We start from the raw sequence: 18,109 nt of genomic DNA on the forward strand, positions 1-18,109 counted from the left end.
TGTTTATGCTCAACGCAAACACCAAATAACAATTATTTAGGTTTAACACCAATCTCGATGGTAGAGGGAGCATGTGATGCTTGATCACATCAACCTTGGAAACACTTCCAACACATATCGTCATCTCACCTTTAGCTAGTCTCCGTTTATTCCGCAGCTTTTATTTCGAGTTACTAACACTTAGCAATCGAACCGGTATCTAATACCCTGGTGATGCTAGGAGTACTAGTAAAGTACACATTCATATAATGTATATCCAATATACTTCTGTCGACCTTGCCTGCCTTCTCATCTACCAAGTATCTAGGGTAGTTCTGCTTCAGTGACCGTTCCCCTCATTACAGAAGCACTTAGTCTCGGGTTTGGGTTCAACCTTGGGATTCTTCACTAGAGCAGCAAATGATTTGCTGTTTCATGAAGTATCCCTTTTGCCCTTGCCCTTCTAGAAACTAGTGGTTTTACTAACCATCAACAATTGATGCTCCTTCTTGATTTCTACTTTCGCGGTGTCAAACATCGCGAGTTGCTCAAGGATCATCATGTCTATCCTTGATATGTTATAGTTCATCACGAAGCTCTAATAGCTTGGTGGCAGTGACTATGGAGAACCATCACTATCTCATCTGGAAGATTAACTCCCACTCGATTCAAGTGATTGTAGTACTCAGACAATCTGAGCACATGCTCAACGATTGAGCTTTTCTCCCTTAGTTTGCAGGCTTAAGAAACTTGTCATAGGTCTCATACCTCTTGACGTGGGCATTAGTCTGAAATCCCAATTTTAGTCTTTGGAACATCTCATATGTTCTGCGACGTTTCAAAACTGTCTTGTCGCCACAATTTTAAACCGTTAGCATCACACACTGAACTATCACGTAGTCATCAAAACGTGTATGTCAGATGTTTCGTAACATCTACAGACGACGCTCGAGGTTCAGCACACCGAGCGGTGCATTAAGGACATAAGCCTTCTGTGCAGCAATGAGGACAATCCTCAGTTTACGGACCCAGTCCGCATAATTGCTACTATCAACTTTCAACTAAATTTTCTCTAGGAACATATCTTAAACAGTAGAACTAAAGCGTAAGCTATGACATAATTTGCAAAGACCTTTTGACTATGTTCATGATAATTAAGTTCATCTGATTATTTAATAAACTCCCACTCAGATAGACATCCCTCTAGTCACCTAAGTGATACATGATCTGAGTCAAACTAGGCCGTGTCCGATCATCACGTGAGACGGACTAGTCATCATCGGTGAACATCTCCATGTTGATCGCATCTACTATACGACTCATGTTCGACCTTTCGATCTCTTGTGTTCCGAGGCCATGTCTGTACATGCTAGGCTCGTCAAGTCAACCTAAGTGTTTCGCATGTGTTCCGAGGCCATGTCTGTACATGCTAGGCTCGTAAACACCCGTTGTATGCGAACGTTAGAATCTATCACACCCGATCATCACGTGGTGCTTCGAAACAACGAACCTTCGCAACGGTGCACAGTTAGGGGGAACACGTCTCTTGAAATTTTAGTGAGGGATCATCTTATTTATGCTACCGTCGTTCTAAGAAAATAAGATGTAAACATGACAAACATCACATGCAAATCATAAAGTGACATGATATGGACAATATCATCTTGCGCCTTTTGATCTCCATCTTCGAGGCGCAGCATGATCACCTTCGTCACCGGCATGACACCATGATCTCCATCATCGTGTCTTCATGAAGTTGTCTCGCCAACTATTACTTCTACTACTATGGCTAACGGTTAGCGATAAAGTAAAGTAATTACATGGCGTTTTCCATTGACACGCAGGTCATACAATAAATTAAGACAACTCCTATGGCTCCTGCCGGTTGTCATACTCATCGACATGCAAGTCGTGATTCCTATTACAAGAACATGATCAATCTCATACATCACATATATCATTCATCACATCCTTTTGGCCATATCACATCACATAGCATACCCTGCAAAAACAAGTTAGACGTCCTCTAATTGTTGTTGCATGTTTTACGTGGCTGCTATGGGTTTCTAGCAAGAACGTTTCTTACCTACGCAAAAACCACAACGTGATATGCCAATTTCTATTTACCCTTCATAAGGACCCTTTTCATCGAATCCGATCCGACTAAAGTGGGAGAGACAGACACCCGCTAGCCACCTTATGCAACTAGTGCATGTCAGTCGGTGGAACCTGTCTCACGTAAGTGTACGTGTAAGGTCGGTCCGGGCCGCTTCATCCCACGATGCCGCCGAATCAAGATAAGACTAGTAACGGCAAGTAAATTGACAAAATCGACGCCCACAACTACTTTGTGTTCTACTCGTGCATAGAAACTACGCATAAACCTGGCTCTGATACCACTGTTGAGGAACGTAGCAGAAATTCAAAATTTCTACGCATCACCTAGATCAATCTATGGATTAACTAGCAACGAGAGAGAGGGGTGTGCATCTTCATACCCTTGAAGATCGTGATGCGGAAGCGTTGCAAGAACGCGGATGAAGGAGTCGTACTCGTAGCGATTCAGATCGCGGTTGATTCCGATCTAAGCGCCGAACCACGGCGCCTCCGCGTTCAACACACGTGCAGCCCGGTGACGTCTCCCACGCCTTGATCCAGCAAGGAGAGAGGGAGAGGTTGGGGAAGACTCCGTCCAGTAGCAGCACAACGGTGTGGTGGTGGTGGAGGAGCGTGGCACTCCATCAGGGCTTCGCCAAGCACCGCAAGAGACGAGGAGGGAGAGGGGTAGGGCTGCGCCATGAGGGAGATGTTCTCGTGTCTATGGCAGCCCCAAACCCCCACTATATATAGGGGAAAGGGAGGGGCTGCGCCCCCACCTAGGTTTCCACCTCTAGGGGTGGCGGCCAGCCCTAGATGGGACTTGGAGGGGCAGCCAAGGGGGGAGAGAAGGGGGCGCACAACTAGGTGGGCCTTAGGCCCATCTGAGCCTAGGGTTTCCCCTTTTCCCTTCTCTCTTCGCCTTGGGCCCTGGTGGGGGGGGCGCACCAGCTCACCTGGGGCTGGTCCCCTCCCACACTTGGGCCACGCAGCCCTCTGGGGCCGGTGGCCCCACCTGGTGGACCCCCGGGACCCTCCCGGTGGTCCCGGTACGTTACCGATAGCACCCGAAACTTTTCCGGTGACCAAAACAGGACTTCCCATATATAAATCTTTACCTCCGTACCATTCCGGAACTCCTCGTGACGTCCGAGATCTCATCCAGGACTCCGAACAACATTCGGTAACCACGTATATCTATTCCCTATAACCCTAGCGTCATCGAACCTTAAGTGTGTAGACCCTACGGGTTCGGGAACCATGCAGACATGACCGAGACGTTCTCCTGTCAATAACCAACAGCGGGATCTGGATACCCATGTTGGCTCCCACATGTTCCACGATGATCTCATCGGATGAACCACGATGTCAAGGATTCAATCAATCCCGTATACAATTCCCTTTGTCTACCGGTATAGTACTTGCCCGAGATTCGATCGTCGGTATCCCGATACCTTGTTCAATCTCGTTACCGGCAAGTCTCTTTACTCGTTCCGTAACACATCATCCCGTGATCAACTCCTTGGTCACATTGTGCACATTATGATGATGTCCTACCGAGTGGGCCCAGAGATACCTCTCCGTTTACACGGAGTGACAAATCCCAGTCTCGATTCGTGCCAACCCAACAGACACTTTCGGAGATACCTGTAGTGCACCTTTATAGCCACCCAGTTACGTTGTGACGTTTGGTACACCCAAAGCATTCCTACGGTATCCGGGAGTTGCACAATCTCATGGTCTAAGGAAATGATACTTGACATTAGAAAAGCTCTTAGCAAACGAACTACACGATCTTGTGCTAGGCTTAGGATTGGGTCTTGTCCATCACATCATTCTCCTAATGATGTGATCCCGTTATCAACGACATCCAATGTCCATGGTCAGGAAACCGTAACCATCTATTGATCAACGAGCTAGTCAACTAGAGGCATACTAGGGACATGGTGTTGTCTATGTATCCACACATGTATCTGAGTTTCCTATCAATACAATTTTAGCATGGATAATAAACGATTATCATGAACAAGGAAATATAATAATAACCAATTTATTATTGCCTCTATGGCATATTTATAACACGCGGGTCTCGACGGCTTCTGGCTGCAAGCGGACGGCTGCTGCAGCAAGGCCTCGTTGGCCGCGGTGGAGGTTTCCGCCGCGGGCAACGCGGTCCTGGCCTGCGGCTGGTAGACGTTTGCCCGCGCGCAGCCTAAGCAGGAGGTGCACCCTCCACTTCAAGTACGACGGCATCGTGACCCTCTACATGAGGGTATTTGGGGAAGACGGTCGCCGCGCTGGGTGCTGCCTCGAGGACAGCGGCGGCGACGACGAGCTTGGCCTTAACGACGGCCGCGACAATGTTGAGGGCGAGCTCGCCCTTGGCGACGGCCGTGGCTCGTCCAGCGGCGGCGGCTCCTCCTACAGCGAGAGCTCCAGCAGCGGCGGTTATGACCAGCCGCCACGCCGCCGGGCTCGCTTTGAGGACGGTGGCGGGTCGTCCCGTCGCCGTGCTCCGGTGAAGCGCGAGGAAGGCTCTGGCTGAGTCCGGGGGCGCTGGGAGCCGACCCTCGTGAGCTGCTGCGGTTGTGTGCACCGCTTTTGCTTATCCTTTCCTTTCTTCCTGCATTTAAAAAACGAGCATGGGGCCCTGCAAGGGCGTGTAATGAACCGTGGTTTTTATGTCACTATGCTATGTTTATTGTTCTTGTGTTGTGTTGTGACATTCGTGCTCCATGTAGACGTAGAGGGACAACTTAGCTTGATACGCTCGGGGTAGTTTCCTGTCTCGTGAGGGCGCGCCTTCTGGCATCTGGCGAGGCCTCCTTGCTGCTGACTTGGGAGCCGTTGACCTCGGGAGGCATCGCAAAGCTGCAGAATTTGTTAGGACATCTGTCGGGTACCTTACTCTTCCTTGCGCGAGCCCTTAGGCATGGGCTAATGATGGCCTAGTGCACCACGTCGCGGTACCCGTGGGGCATGGACTTAGGAGGGTGCGCCAATCATGAACTCATTCGAGGGCGCCTCGCGAAGATCGAGGGAGCTGAAGCTCTAGGGCGACAGGGCTTTGGTGAGGTGTGTCCGTGGTTTAGGCTAGCCCAGCGCACGCACACACCTACCCAGCCCCCGCGCGAGGCGCACGAGGGAGAGCGTCGGGCAACTGCCATCCTCCCTGATGCAAAACAAAGAAGCGAGCGAAGAAGTAAAGGAAAAGGGACTCAACCAAGCAATCGGGAAACGCCGGAACTCCAAATTTCACTAAAAGCTTGCAAACCAACTACAGAAAACAAATGAACAGCCGCGTCTGGCACCTAGTCTAGTCTTCTCACCAGCGCGGAGCTAAGTGCTGCCACTAGGACGTGGGAGGGAGCCCCCGAGGCCCGAGGGCGGCACTCCGGAGACTCCGGGGCGTGTACAACCCCACTTATTATTACGTGAGAGTGTCACAAGTGGAGACCTTCACAGGCACTAGGCCTTGCTTCATGGGTAGAACTTCCGGAGGTGCTGGATGTTCCAGGCGTTCTGGATGGGGATCCCGTCCTGCATCTCCAGGCGCACGGCGCCAGGCCTGGAGACGCGGGCAATCCTAAACGGGCCCTCCCACATGGGTGAGAGCTTATGCAGCCCTTCCCTGGAGAGCACCCGCCTCAGGACGAGATCGCCCACCTCGAGCATCCTGGAGCGGATGCTGCGGCAGTGGTACCGCCGCAGCGCCTGCTGGTCCCTTGCCGCTCGGAGTGAGGCTTGGCGGCGGCGTTCCTCCCCCAACACGAGGTCCATCCCCGCATGGCGTCTTGACGTACCTCATCAAACGCCAAGACCCGCGCGGAGCGATGCTTGACCTCGTGAGGGAGAACCGCTTCGGCTCCGTAGATGAGAAAGAATGGAGTCTCGCCCGTGGCTTGGTGGCTGTGGTGCGGATGGACCACAGCACGGACCGGAGCTCGTCGTGCCAGCCCTTGCCGCAGGCCTCGAGCTTCGTCTTGAAGGTCCTTGTCTTGAGGCCTCTCAAGACCTCCGCGTTGGCGCGCTCAGCTTGGTCGTTGCTTCTGGGGTGTGCCACTGAGGCGTAGCATATCCGCGTTCCAAGATTAGCACAATATGTTTTGAAAAGATTGCTAGTGAACTGCGAGCCATTGTCGGTGATGATGCGATTAGGGACTCCGAAACGGCTCACGAGGCCCTTGATGAACTTGACTGCGGAGCCGGTCAGGATGGTGCGGACGACTTCCACCTCTGCCCACTTGGTGAACTTGTCGATGGCGACGTAGAGGTAGCAGTAGCCTCCGGGCGCTTGAGGGAATGGACCTAGGATATCCAGTCCCCAGACCGCAAACGGGCACGAGAGTGGGATAGTCTGGAGGCCCTGAGCAGGCTAGTGGACTTGCTTGGCATGGAACTGGTAGGCTTCACAGGATCTCACCAGCTCGGTTGCGTCGCTGAGTGCCGTGGCCAGTAGAATCCATTGCGGAACACCTTGCCCACCAAGGTGCGTGATGACGAGTGATGTCCGTAGTCCCCTCCATGTATGTCGGCTAGCAGCTCACACCCCTGCTCGCTGGAGATGCATCGCAAGGAAACATCGTTCGGTCGTTTTCGGTATAGCTCACCGTCCTGGATGCAGTAGGCTGTAGCTTGCCGAGCCACGCGTTCCGCGTCCTCCTCCTTCTTCGGTAGGGTCCTTTGCAGTAGGTACGCCTTGAATTCTTCAGTCTAACACCCCTCCTGGGGCTCGAGCGCGAGGAGCAGGCGAGCTCCTGAGGTCGGGCCGCAGGCTGGGGCTCTTGAGGTTGGTGGCTGGGGGAGCTCCTCCTGAGGCGGCGCCGACTCCGTAGCCGGAGGGGGCGCTGAAGGCTTGAAGAGCCGCTCCTCGAAGACGTCGGGTTCCTGGGGCTGACGCCTAGATGCCCTCTTAGCGATATCGTCGGCTTCCTTGTTTGTGCCACGGGGCACATGCTGTAGTTCTAGGCCCAAGAATTGCTACTCCATTTTGCGTACCTCCGCGAGGTATGCCTCCATGTACTCGTCCTTCAGCTCATACACCTTGTTGGAGAAGTTGACGAGGAGCTGAGAGTCGCCCTTGATGGTGAGGCGCTTCACTCCCAAGGCTGCTGCAGCCTTGAGGCCGGCGATCAAACCTTCGTACTCCGCGATGTTGTTGGAGACCTTCTCGCCCCACTGGAAACAGAGCTGCACGGCGTAGTAGAGCTTGTCCTGGGTGGGCGAGATGAGCACGGCTCCAGCCCCCGCGCCCTGGTGTAACGCCCGGATAATCAAGCTACAGTAACCTCTGCTAATGATGCCACGTCACTCCGTTACTATCGCTAATCTCGCGTTAGTTCAAAATGATTCGAATTCATATTTGAATTTTTGTCAAACGTCAAAGACTTTCAAACATTAAAACAAAAATGTTCGGTATGTGACTTAATTAAGTTTACTAAATTAGGGACAACCTATGTATTTTTACAAAACTAAAATATTAGGTAAATAAAGAGAAAACAGAAAAGAAAATAAAAGTATAAAAAAACAGAAAAAGGCCCCCTGGCCAATTGGGCCAGACGGCCCAGCTCACAGGCCAGGCCGGCCCACCTGGCCCAGTCGGCCGACCCACCCCCACTCCATATCCCCACCAAGGGAAACCCTAACCAACTACCGCTCTCCAACTCCCCCCACGACGCCACTCCCTCTCCCCCTCTCCTCTCGATCCCATCTAGATCGGGGAGGGGCCCGACCCCGACACCACCCGGATCGACCGCGTCCACCGCCGCCAGAGGACCGCGACGCCGTCGTCGCCGGACTGCCTCCCCGTCGTCCTCTCCGTCACCTACTCGTCCCCGTCTTCGAAGTCGTCGTCCCCGTCGTCCTCCCAATGCCCCACTGCCACGTGCCCTACAACCCCCCCGTGAGCGCACCCCCTCCTCGCTATCTTCCCTCGCACGCTCGCGCCCGCCGCCGTCCTCGTCGCGCTCGGCCGCCGCTAGCCCCGCGCGACCATAACCGCGACCGCGACGCCCCGTGACGCGCCCCTGCACCCCCGCAGCGTCATCGCGCGCGCACGTCGCCTACCTCGCCTTGCTCGCCTTCACCGCACCCGCTCTCCGCCGCGCCCCGTTACTCCCTCGCGTCGTCCCGCACGCGCCTCGCTCGCGCACACCCGCGCTCGCGAGTGGCCTCGCCCTGCTGCTGCCCACGCCCCGCACTGCCCCTGCCGCTCTGCTGCCACCCTGCGCGGCCGTCGCCTCTGTCGCCCGCTCACCGCGCACGTGGCCCCGCCTAGCCGGTGCTCCGATGGCCTTGCCTGACCGTGCGCCCGCAGCCCTCCCTCTCGCTCGCGGCGCTGCCCCCCAGCGCTCCCGCGCACGCGCAGCCCTCCGCCGGCGCCGCCCGCTGCTTCCCCCTGGCCGCGCGCTCCGGCTCCCGGCGCACGCGCCTGCACCACCGGGGCGAAGCCCCGGTTAGCCCAGCGCCTGTGCCCGCTAAGCAGCGCCCGATAGGCCCTTGTGCCTATGGCACGTGGGCCCCGCCCTGGAACGTTTTTTTATAAAAAATAAAAATAAAAATAAAAATAAAATAAAAATAATTAATTAATTAACTTAATTAATCTAGTTTAATTAAACTTAATTAATCCTGTTTTATTAAACCCTAATTAACATGTTAGTCTATGATAGGTGGGTCCCACTGGACCCACATGTCAGGTTTGACTCCAGTCAACCACATTATTGACTGCTGACATCACACATACGTCATGCTGACGTCATCACATACTATTTTGGATAATGTTGATTTAAATAATTAAATAAATTTCAAAAATGCATAAAACTTTGATAAATCATAGAAAATAAACCATAACTCGGATGAAAATACTTTCTACATGAAAGTTGCTCGGAACGACGAGACGAATCCGGATACGTAGCTCGTTCGTCCGCCACACACTCCTAGCATATCGAACACGCAACTTTCGCCCTCCAGTAAATCTGTCCAAAAACGCGAAACACCGGGGATACTTTCCCGGATGTTCCCCCCTTCGCCGGTATCACCTCTTACCGCGTTATGGCACACCTAACACCGATGTTTGCTTTGTCATGCATCGTTATGCATCTGTTTGCATTGTATTCATTGTTTCTTCCCCCTCTTCTCTCCGGTAGACTACGAGACCGACGCCGCTGCTTGTGCCCCGTCCGACTACGCTGTTGACGACCCCTCCTTGCCAGAGCAACCAGGCAAGCCCCCCCTTGATCACCAGATATCGCCTATCCTTCTCTCTACTTATTGCATTATAGTAGCGTAGCATGTTACTCCTTTCGGTTAATCCTATTCTGATGCATAGCCTGTCATTGTTGCTACAGTTGTTACCCTTACCTGCTATCCTACTGCTTAGTATAGGATGCTAGTATTTCATCAGTGGCCCTACACTCTTGTCCGTCTGCCATGCTATACTACTAGGCCGTGATCACTTTGGGAGGTGATCATGGGCATATGCTATTGTCGGGTGGTTGGTGCGACATATGCCAACGGGTGGCTTATCATTGTGGGTGCCAATAAGACGTCGCCGGTGCCTGGAAACGGGATGAGGCGGAGACATGCACGCCGGCGGATCTTACCCAGGTTCGGGGTTCTCCGAGGAGATAACACCCCTAGTCCTGCTTTGCGGGGTCTCCGCATGATCACTAGATCAGGAAAGGTAGCTACAATCGCTCCTAGAGCTGTTTTGGGGTTCAAGGGAGAAGAAGAACAAGGCTAGCTCTAACTTCTCTCTATCTATGGTGTGTGTGCTATGCTTAGAAGCCAACCCTTTGCATGGGTGCTCCGGGGGGTTTATATAGGCCTACCCCCCGGGGGTACAATGGTAATCCGGCTGGGCACTGGTCCCAGCCGTCAGTGTCTACGCTCGCCGGCTTCTCCGCCGGCTGTTGGGTCCCGCCGACTGGTGGGTCCCGCCGGCTGCCGGCTTCTTGGTCGACAGGCCGGCCCCACCGCCTAGGGTCTTGTCGGCGACTGCTTACTGTAGCCTCGCCTCTGATGACGAGGGCTTTGTCGAGGTAAGCGTGGCTACAGTGGGCCGCCTCGGGGGCTCTCACTGTAGCCTTACCTCGTCTTGTCTCCTTAATGGGGCTCCTGCTTCGAGGATGGGAGTAGCCGGCTTCTGGGGGCCGGCTACGCCCTTGGCCGACTGGGAAAGGCCGGGACGCCTTCACGCCTCTCTCTGGTTGAAGGGGCCCGCCGCCCGTGGGCCGTACGGGAGTCTGTCGTGGATGACGTTGAGGCTAGCATGGCTACAGTGCCGAGCCGCACGGGAGACGGCCGTCCCGTACGGCCTCCTGTAGCCATGCCCGCCTCGGGCTTCGGGGGTAGTGGGCCGCACTGTGGCCTCACCCCGTCTTGTCACCGTTATGTGGGAGTAGCTTTGGTGGTTGTGGTCTCGGCCGGCTTCTTGGAGTCGGCGCTCTTTGAGGCCGGCTTCTTGGAGTCGGCCACCCCGCGGTTGTCTTGGGGAGGGAGGTCGCTTGAGGCTGGGCCGCCTTCCGTGAGTCGGCTTCAGAGGTAGCCGGCCAGGGAAGGGGTTCCAATGCTTGGAGCGTTGGGAGGCCCAAAGGCCTGATAATTTTTCGGAAGAACCAGGGGTAGTCGGTTAGGCTACCCGTGGCCATTTACTCCGACAGTAGTCCCCGAAGCTGATTGGGCTTCGAGGTTGAGTAGGAGTTGAGAAGCTCGATCAACTTCCCATCTTAGCAAGCCGGCAGCTGGGAGCCAGCTTGTGTTAGGCGTGCCGCCTGGGTCGAAAACTTCCGAAGTCGGAGGGCGGGAGCCCGCCAGTGCGTGCACCGGGCCGCACGCCTTATCGCGGCAGTTTCGGCTCGCCCTTATGCGCAATAATCGCGAGGCGTGGGGGAGTGGGTGCAGTTAATCCCACAACTCCCCCCACGTTCGGCCTCCCCGGCCTTGCCTCGCGAGGCTATAAGTAGGGGGAGGTGGAGGGCGGCAGGCCCTCGCACGCTCCTCCTACTTTCACCATCTTCTTCGCTCGCCGTTTCTTGTGACAGCGCTTCGCCGCCGCGCTCTTCCACCACGCATTCCTCCGCCGCCGTGCTCGTTTTTGCCATGCCTCCCGCCACGGAGCAGTATGGCGGGGATTGGGACGGCTCCAACGTCCATGATGATCACGTCGAGTTCCTCCGCAACACGCGGCGGCTGCCCAGCGCGGACAAGGTGGAGGTCCGCCTCGCGCCGGCAAAGGAAATCACGCCGGAGCCGCAGGAGGGCGAGCGGGTGGTCTTCCGCTCGCACTTCTTGCGCGGCATCGGCCTTCCAGCGAGCGCCTTCTTCCGCTCCTGGCTCGAGTTCTATCAGCTCCAGCCGCACCACCTCACCCCAAACGCGGTGGTGCTGATGTCGGCCTTCGTCACCCTGTGCGAGGGCTACCTCGGCGTCCTCCCCACCCTCGAGCTCTGGGGGGAGTTCTTCCAGTCCAAGCTGGGCACGCGCATGTAGGGCGTGCCGGCTTAGACTGGCGCCTTCATCGCGTCGCGGAGGTCGGTCGCCGACAACCCCTTCCCCGTCATCCCGCTGATCCAATCGGTGAAGAAGTGGCAGAAGTCGTACTTCTACGTGCGGAACATCGCCCCACGGGGCGACTACATCAACCTGCCGGCTTACGTAGCCGGCCCACCGGCGGGCAGGTGGCCCCAGTGGTCCTTCCGGGCCGTGACTCTGACGCCGGCTGGGTCCGCAGCCGTCGCCCGAGTGCGAGTGATGACCCAATCGGAGGGCTTGACGGGGGCCGACCTTCTGGCCGCCTTCGTCATGCGCCGGGTTCTTCCGCTCCAGAGCCGTCCTCATCTGATCTGTCAGATGAGCGGCCAGCTCGATCCGAGCCGGATGTGCACCAAGGACATGCCGCACGAGGAGGTCGCCTTTATGGTGAACTACCTTGCGAACTGCAAACTCTCCGTAGAGTGGCAGTTCGGCAAGGAGCCATACAGCCGAGCCAATCGACCGCCTACGGTATGCTCTCCTTGTTTCTCCCTTTTCTCTTATCTTTGTTGCCGAGTTCCTCTTGGCCGACTCTAACTTAGTCGGCTTGTTTTTTCGACAGAGCCCTCTCCTTCGGCCGGCCGGCGGGTCAGACACGGAGCGTCGATTCGTCCCCGACCGGACGGAACACGATCTGGAGGACCCCGACTTGGGGGCGGCCGGCATGGACGACAACATCGAGCCGGGTGGCGGCCAAGCCGGCGGCGAAGCAGGCGGCTCCGGGCTCGGAGTCACCTTCGATGACTGGCCGGACGACGATGAGGCCGAAGTCTCCCCGCGCCGCCAGCCGGCTTCTGGACGCGGCGCGGGTTCCTCCGCTGCACCGCCTGCTCGGGGCGGAGGGCAGAAGCGTCGCGCCGACCAGGGTCTGTTCGGCAGTCGGACGAAGAAACCCAGGGGCGGGGCGGCAGCAACCAGGCGGGAGGAGGCGGCCGCGAAGGCGGCTCGCTTCCGCAAGGCGGTGAAGCAACCGCAGACCGTGTCGGCGTAAGTTCGAAATTTTCTTTGTATACTCTTTTTCTTTCTTTTCTCTGGTGGTTCTTGAGCCCTTGTCTTTTTCTCCAATGATCAGAGCTCCACTATCGCTTGAGCGGGTGGCTGCCGCCTCCGTCGTCGAGTCGCCGAGGGGGTCTGGGAGCACCACTCGCCGTGTGGTCCCCCGGGCCGACCTTCAAGAGGCGACAGAACGGAACGCGCGGGAGGCGCGGGCGGAACGGGAGGCGCGAGAGGCGGAGGCACGGAAGGCGGCCGCCGCCCAGGCGGCGCTGGAGGAGGAGGCGGCGAAGGTGCTTGCCGACGCTGCTGCCAGGGCCCAAGCGAAGGCTGCAGCTGCAGAAGCAGCGGGGGAGGTCCTGATGGTCACCCCTCTGCGCGTTGCGGTGCCGGGGTCCATGGAGCCCTCGCCAGAAGGAGCCAGCGGCGACCAGCCAGGGCTGGGGAGAGACGACGACGTCATCATCCTGGAGAGGGCGCCGGTGCCGACCCCGCCAACTGGGGCGGCTCAAGGCGGCCGACCTGATCAGCCGCCTACACAGTCGGCGGGGGGCGAGCCGGCCGCAAGGACTGAGATGGCGGTCCGGATGCCGCCGAGCCGGCGTGCGGGGAAGGCCGCGTCGGAGCCACAGCCGGCCGTGGGCTCCAGCTCGTCGGCCCAGGATGCGGAGGCGGCCAGCGCAACCTCAGGGTGGATGCCAGGCGGAGGGACGGCCGTGATGAACGTGGCTGCGCAGGACGTCCGGACCCGGCTCCAGGGCCAAGCCGCGGCGCTGAGGCAGTTCACCGATGAGTTTCTCGCGACACGGGCGGCCATCCGGGTTAGTCTTCCCATCCAGCTTCTCTTGATCTTGATTTCTTCCGTGGGGGCGCGTCAGCGCACCCACTGGGTGTAGTCCCCGAGTTCCGAGTCGGCTGCTGAGCAGGCGGCTTGGAACTTCTTGGAGGATTTGTCTTTGCTATTCTCGTTCTTACTCCGATCTTCTGTCTATCTTGCAGGACTACCACAATCTTCGTGCGGCCGCCTTCAACTCCCAGGCTCGGGAGCTGACCCAGAAGACCGCCGACCTTACTGAGAGCCGAGGTACGTGCTTAGTTCTTTGTCTCATGTGGGGGCGCGTCAGCGCACCCACTAGGTGTAGTCCCCGAGATTCGGGCCGACTGCTGAGCAGTCGGGTCGGATCTTCCTTGACGACTTCTTCTTACTGTTCTTTCTTCTTCTGCCGTCTCTGCAGCGGCCAACGCCAGTCCGAGGGCATAGCTGGGGGAGTCCCAGACTGCCCTTCGTGCCAAGGACGCCGAGCTTGCCGCCTTGGTGCAGGAACGCGACCGCCTGGCCAAGAAGTTGGCCGACCAGGAGGAAGGCCACAAGGCGGCTCTGAAGGCTGTGCAGGACCGCGAAGCCACTCTCCAGGCCAAGTACGAGACGGAGGCGGCTGGCTGGGCTGAGGCCAGGTAGACTCTGATCTCTGGCTATGGCCAGATCGAAGATCTGGTTGACGGTAAGCCGCCTACCTCTCCGTCCTTTCTTGCCATCTGCCACTTTGGCTTGTTTTCTGATTTTGGTGTTCTTTTCTTCCTTTCTTCTTCTTTCTTGCGCAGAGTATTTCCCTGGCTATTCTACTGCCGCCAATCAGACCATCGAGGCCCGTCTCCAAGCGCGAAGGCAGGCTGGCTTTGAGATCTCGCCAACTGCCGGCCGCTCGCTGGAGGAACAGCTCCTGGCGATCCAGGCCCGCATCCAGCCGGCTCACCGACTGCTCCGCCGACTTGAGCGTGCCGGGGCGCAAGTCTTGGCCGCCCTCTGGCCTGGCCAAGTGGTTCCTCGCACCCCCAGTCGGACTGCCGACTGACTGGAGGTGGCAGTCGGCCGCTTCGAAGCTAGGAGGGCCTCGGCGGCTCGCTCCGGTGCCAGGCGGGCGCTGGAGTTCGTCAAGGCCTGGTATCCCGGCCTGAGCCTGGACCAGCTGGCTACCTGGCGGCAGCAAGCCGACACGGAGCTGGAGCCGGCGCGGCCGGCCATCATCCGACGGGCTTCGGCAATCGCCGACTACACCGACACTAGCGTCTTCGCCCCCGAGGTGGACGACAACGGTGTCGCCCAACCGGAGGAGTGGTTCGGTCTGAACCCGGCAGACGGCGAAGACTCGGCGGAGGAGATCGACTCCAGCGACGAGGGTGAAGAAGAGGAGGAGGAGGGTGAAGATGCCGAGCCGGCTGGTGGAGCAGCCGGCCAGCCTCAGCCTGACCGCACCTCCAGCACCACGTCGCGTGCGAGTGCTTCACCTGCCGTAGGTGGTGATCAAGCCGAGACCCGCTAGGCGGCCACTCCTTCAGCCGGCGAGGCCGCCTTCACCGACCAGCTCGGCCTCCGCACCGCGCCTTAGTCTGCCGTCTTTTGTTTTCCCGTCTTGCTACTTTTGGAACAATGTTTGGTTAAGTCCGCACAATTCCACCCACTGGGTGTATTCGAACTTATGTCTGCTGCCAGCCTGTTGGGGGCTTTATGTGTATATATAACTTATGCATTTGGCCTTTCCTTGTACTTTTGCTTTTTGTCCTTGTGATGTTTCCTTTGCCGCCCTCCCTTGGTTGCCGCCTCCCCAGTCCAACAGTTGCTCTGCAATCTGTAGCTGGAGGAGTGCTTGGCCAATTGGGGGGGGGGGAAGTACTTTAGCTTTGCTGGACTAAAGCTAAGTGCTTAGGAAGCCGGCCAGCCGGCTGTTTTGACAGCCGGCAGGCATGTTTGGAGGCCGTCTCTTTGCTATATAGGTTCGTTGTTCCTTAGCCATTTTTCGTGTGGGCATCCTTTCTGCCTTGCCTCTTACTAGTCGGACAGTCGGTTCTTCGAGCTGCGACTTTCAACAAGAGGAGACTCGGGAGCCGGCACACTACTTTTCTGACTTCAGGTAGAACTTTCAATATAGCTCAAGGCGGCCAGTCCCCGGGCCGACTGGTCGGACCCGGTGCCAGGCAAGAATTCAAATGTAATAATACATTCATGGATATGACACTTGTCATTCATAGATAAACAAAGGCAGTCCCCGAGTACTATTCGGGGGGCCTGTTGGTTTGTACTTAATACAAAAGGGGTAGCATGATACATACTGCTTTCAACTGTAAAATCGTCTCAGGAGGTTTGCGTTCCATGGTCGCTCCGACTCCTTGCCGGAGTCGTCTCTCTTGCGTGCTCTTGGTTTTTGTGCGTCGATCAAGTAGTAGGAGTCGTTGCCGAGTGCCTTGCTGATGACGAAGGGGCCTTCCCAAGGGGCCGAGAGCTTGTGCTGGCCGGCTGTTCGCTGGATCAGCCGGAGCACAAGGTCGCCCTCTTGGAAAGATCTTGTCTTGACCTTGCGGTTGTAGTAGCGGCGCAGCCCTTGCTGGTAGATGGCGGACCGGCTGAGTGCTAACAGCCGGCCTTCTTCCAGGAGGTCGACGCCGTCTTCTCTTGCTTCCTTGGCCTCCTCCTCCGTGTACATGGTGATCCGAGGCGAGTCGAACTCGATGTCTGTTGGGATGACAGCCTCGGCACCGTACACGAGGAAAAATGGAGTGAACCCGGTTGACTTGTTGGGTGTAGTGCGCAGGCTCCAGAGGACAGCCGGCAGCTCCTCGAGCCAGCAGCCGGCCGATCGCTCCGGTGGTACAACTAGTCGAGGCTTGATACCGGAGAGGATGAGTCCATTTGCTCGCTCGACCTGGCCGTTTGACTGCGGGTGGGCAACGGACACTAAGTCCAGTCGGATGCCCTGCGTCGCGTAGAAACGTGCCAGTGCTCCTTTGGCGAAGTTCGTGCCGTTGTCGGTGATGATGCTGTGTGGCACGCCGTACCGAGTGGTGATGTCGGTGATGAATGTCACGGCAGTCGGCCCGTTCAGCTTCTTGTTCGGCTTTGCTTCGATCCACTTTGTGAACTTGTCCACAACGACCAGTAGATGTGTCAAGCCGCCGCGGGCTGTCTTGAAAGGGCCCACCATGTCCAGTCCCCAGACGACAAAAGGCCAGGTGAGGGGAATGGTCTTGAGGGCAGAAGCCGGCAAGTGTTGCTTGGAACTAAAAACTTGGCATCCTCTGCAGCTCTTGACTATTTCTTTAGCATCCTCCAAGGCAGTCGGCCAGAAGAAACCATGGCGGAAAGCCTTGGCCACGATTGATCTTGAGGCTGTGTGGTGGCCGCATTCGCCTTGGTGGATGTCTTTGAGGATTGCCACTCCTTTTTCTGGCTCGACACAACGCTGGAAGACTCCAGTGACGCTGCGCTTCACAAGCTCTCTGTTGATTATTGTGTATGCCGCGGCTCGTCGTTGCACTAGTCTTGCTGAGATCTCATCAGCCGGCAGCTCTCTGCTAACTAGGAACTTGAGGATGGGCTGGGCCCATGACGGAGCTGTGACTTCTTCTTCTGTTAATGTGGCCACCATAACTCGGGTGGGTGGGTTGGGTGGCGTTGAATTGGAGTCGGCCACCACTTCTTGTGTCGTAGCAGTCCCCGGGCCGACTGCTGCAGTCCCCGGGCCGGGTTCTGAAGTCCCCGGGCCGGGTGCGACTACGGCAGTCCCCGGGCCAGTTGTCGAAGTCCCCGTGCCGCCTGCGGGGTTTCTCCAGTCGGATCCGGCTGTATCTGGCGCAGGCGGTACGAAGATGGAATCCGACTCTGGAGACGGCTTGATGGACGGCTTGAGGAGGCGCTGGAGGGAGACGCCAGTCGGTATGGCTTGTCGGGTGGAGTCGATTCGTGCTAGGGCATCTGCTTGGTCGTTGTCGGCCCTTGGCACGTGAAGGAACTCGCACCCTTCGAAGTATCCGCTTATCTGCTGGACGAGGAATCGATAGCTCGCCATGTTCGCGTCCTTGGCATCCCAGTCGCCAGACGATTGCTGGACCACCAAGTCTGAGTTGCCGTAGCACAGGATCCGGCGTATGCCAAGTTCTTTGGCTAGCCGGAGCCCGTGTACGAGCGCCTCGTACTCGGCCACGTTGTTGGAGGCGGCGAAGTGGATCTGCAGCGTGTACTTGAGCTTGTCGCCTTTGGGAGAGGTGAGGACGATGCCGGCTCCCAAGCCGGTGCGCATCTTGGACCCGTCAAAATGCATCCGCCAATGGGTAGAGTCGGGAGCCGGCGGTAGGTACTGGGTCTCGGCCCAGTCGACGAGGAAGTCGGCCAATGCTTGCGACTTGATGGCGGTGCGGGGTTGATAGAAGATTGTGTAGGGCGCCAATGCAATGGCCCATTTAGCCACCCGGCCGGATGCATCCCGGCTGCCTATGATCTCGGCGAGCGGGGCAGTGCACACGACCGTGATGGGGTGCTCTTGGAAGTAGGGCTTCAGTTTCTTGGCAGCGAAGTACACCCCATAGCACATCTTCTGGTAGTGCGGGTAGTTTTGCTTTGAGCTGGATAGTACTTCGCTGAGATAGTATACCGGCCTCTGGACTAGCTGGGCTCGGCCTTCCTCCGGGCGCTGGACCACAACAACAGTGCTGACGACTCGGCTAGTCACGGCGATGT

Source organism: Aegilops tauschii, chromosome 2 (assembly GCF_002575655.3).
Source record: "Aegilops tauschii subsp. strangulata cultivar AL8/78 chromosome 2, Aet v6.0, whole genome shotgun sequence".
NCBI lineage: Eukaryota > Viridiplantae > Streptophyta > Magnoliopsida > Poales > Poaceae > Aegilops > Aegilops tauschii.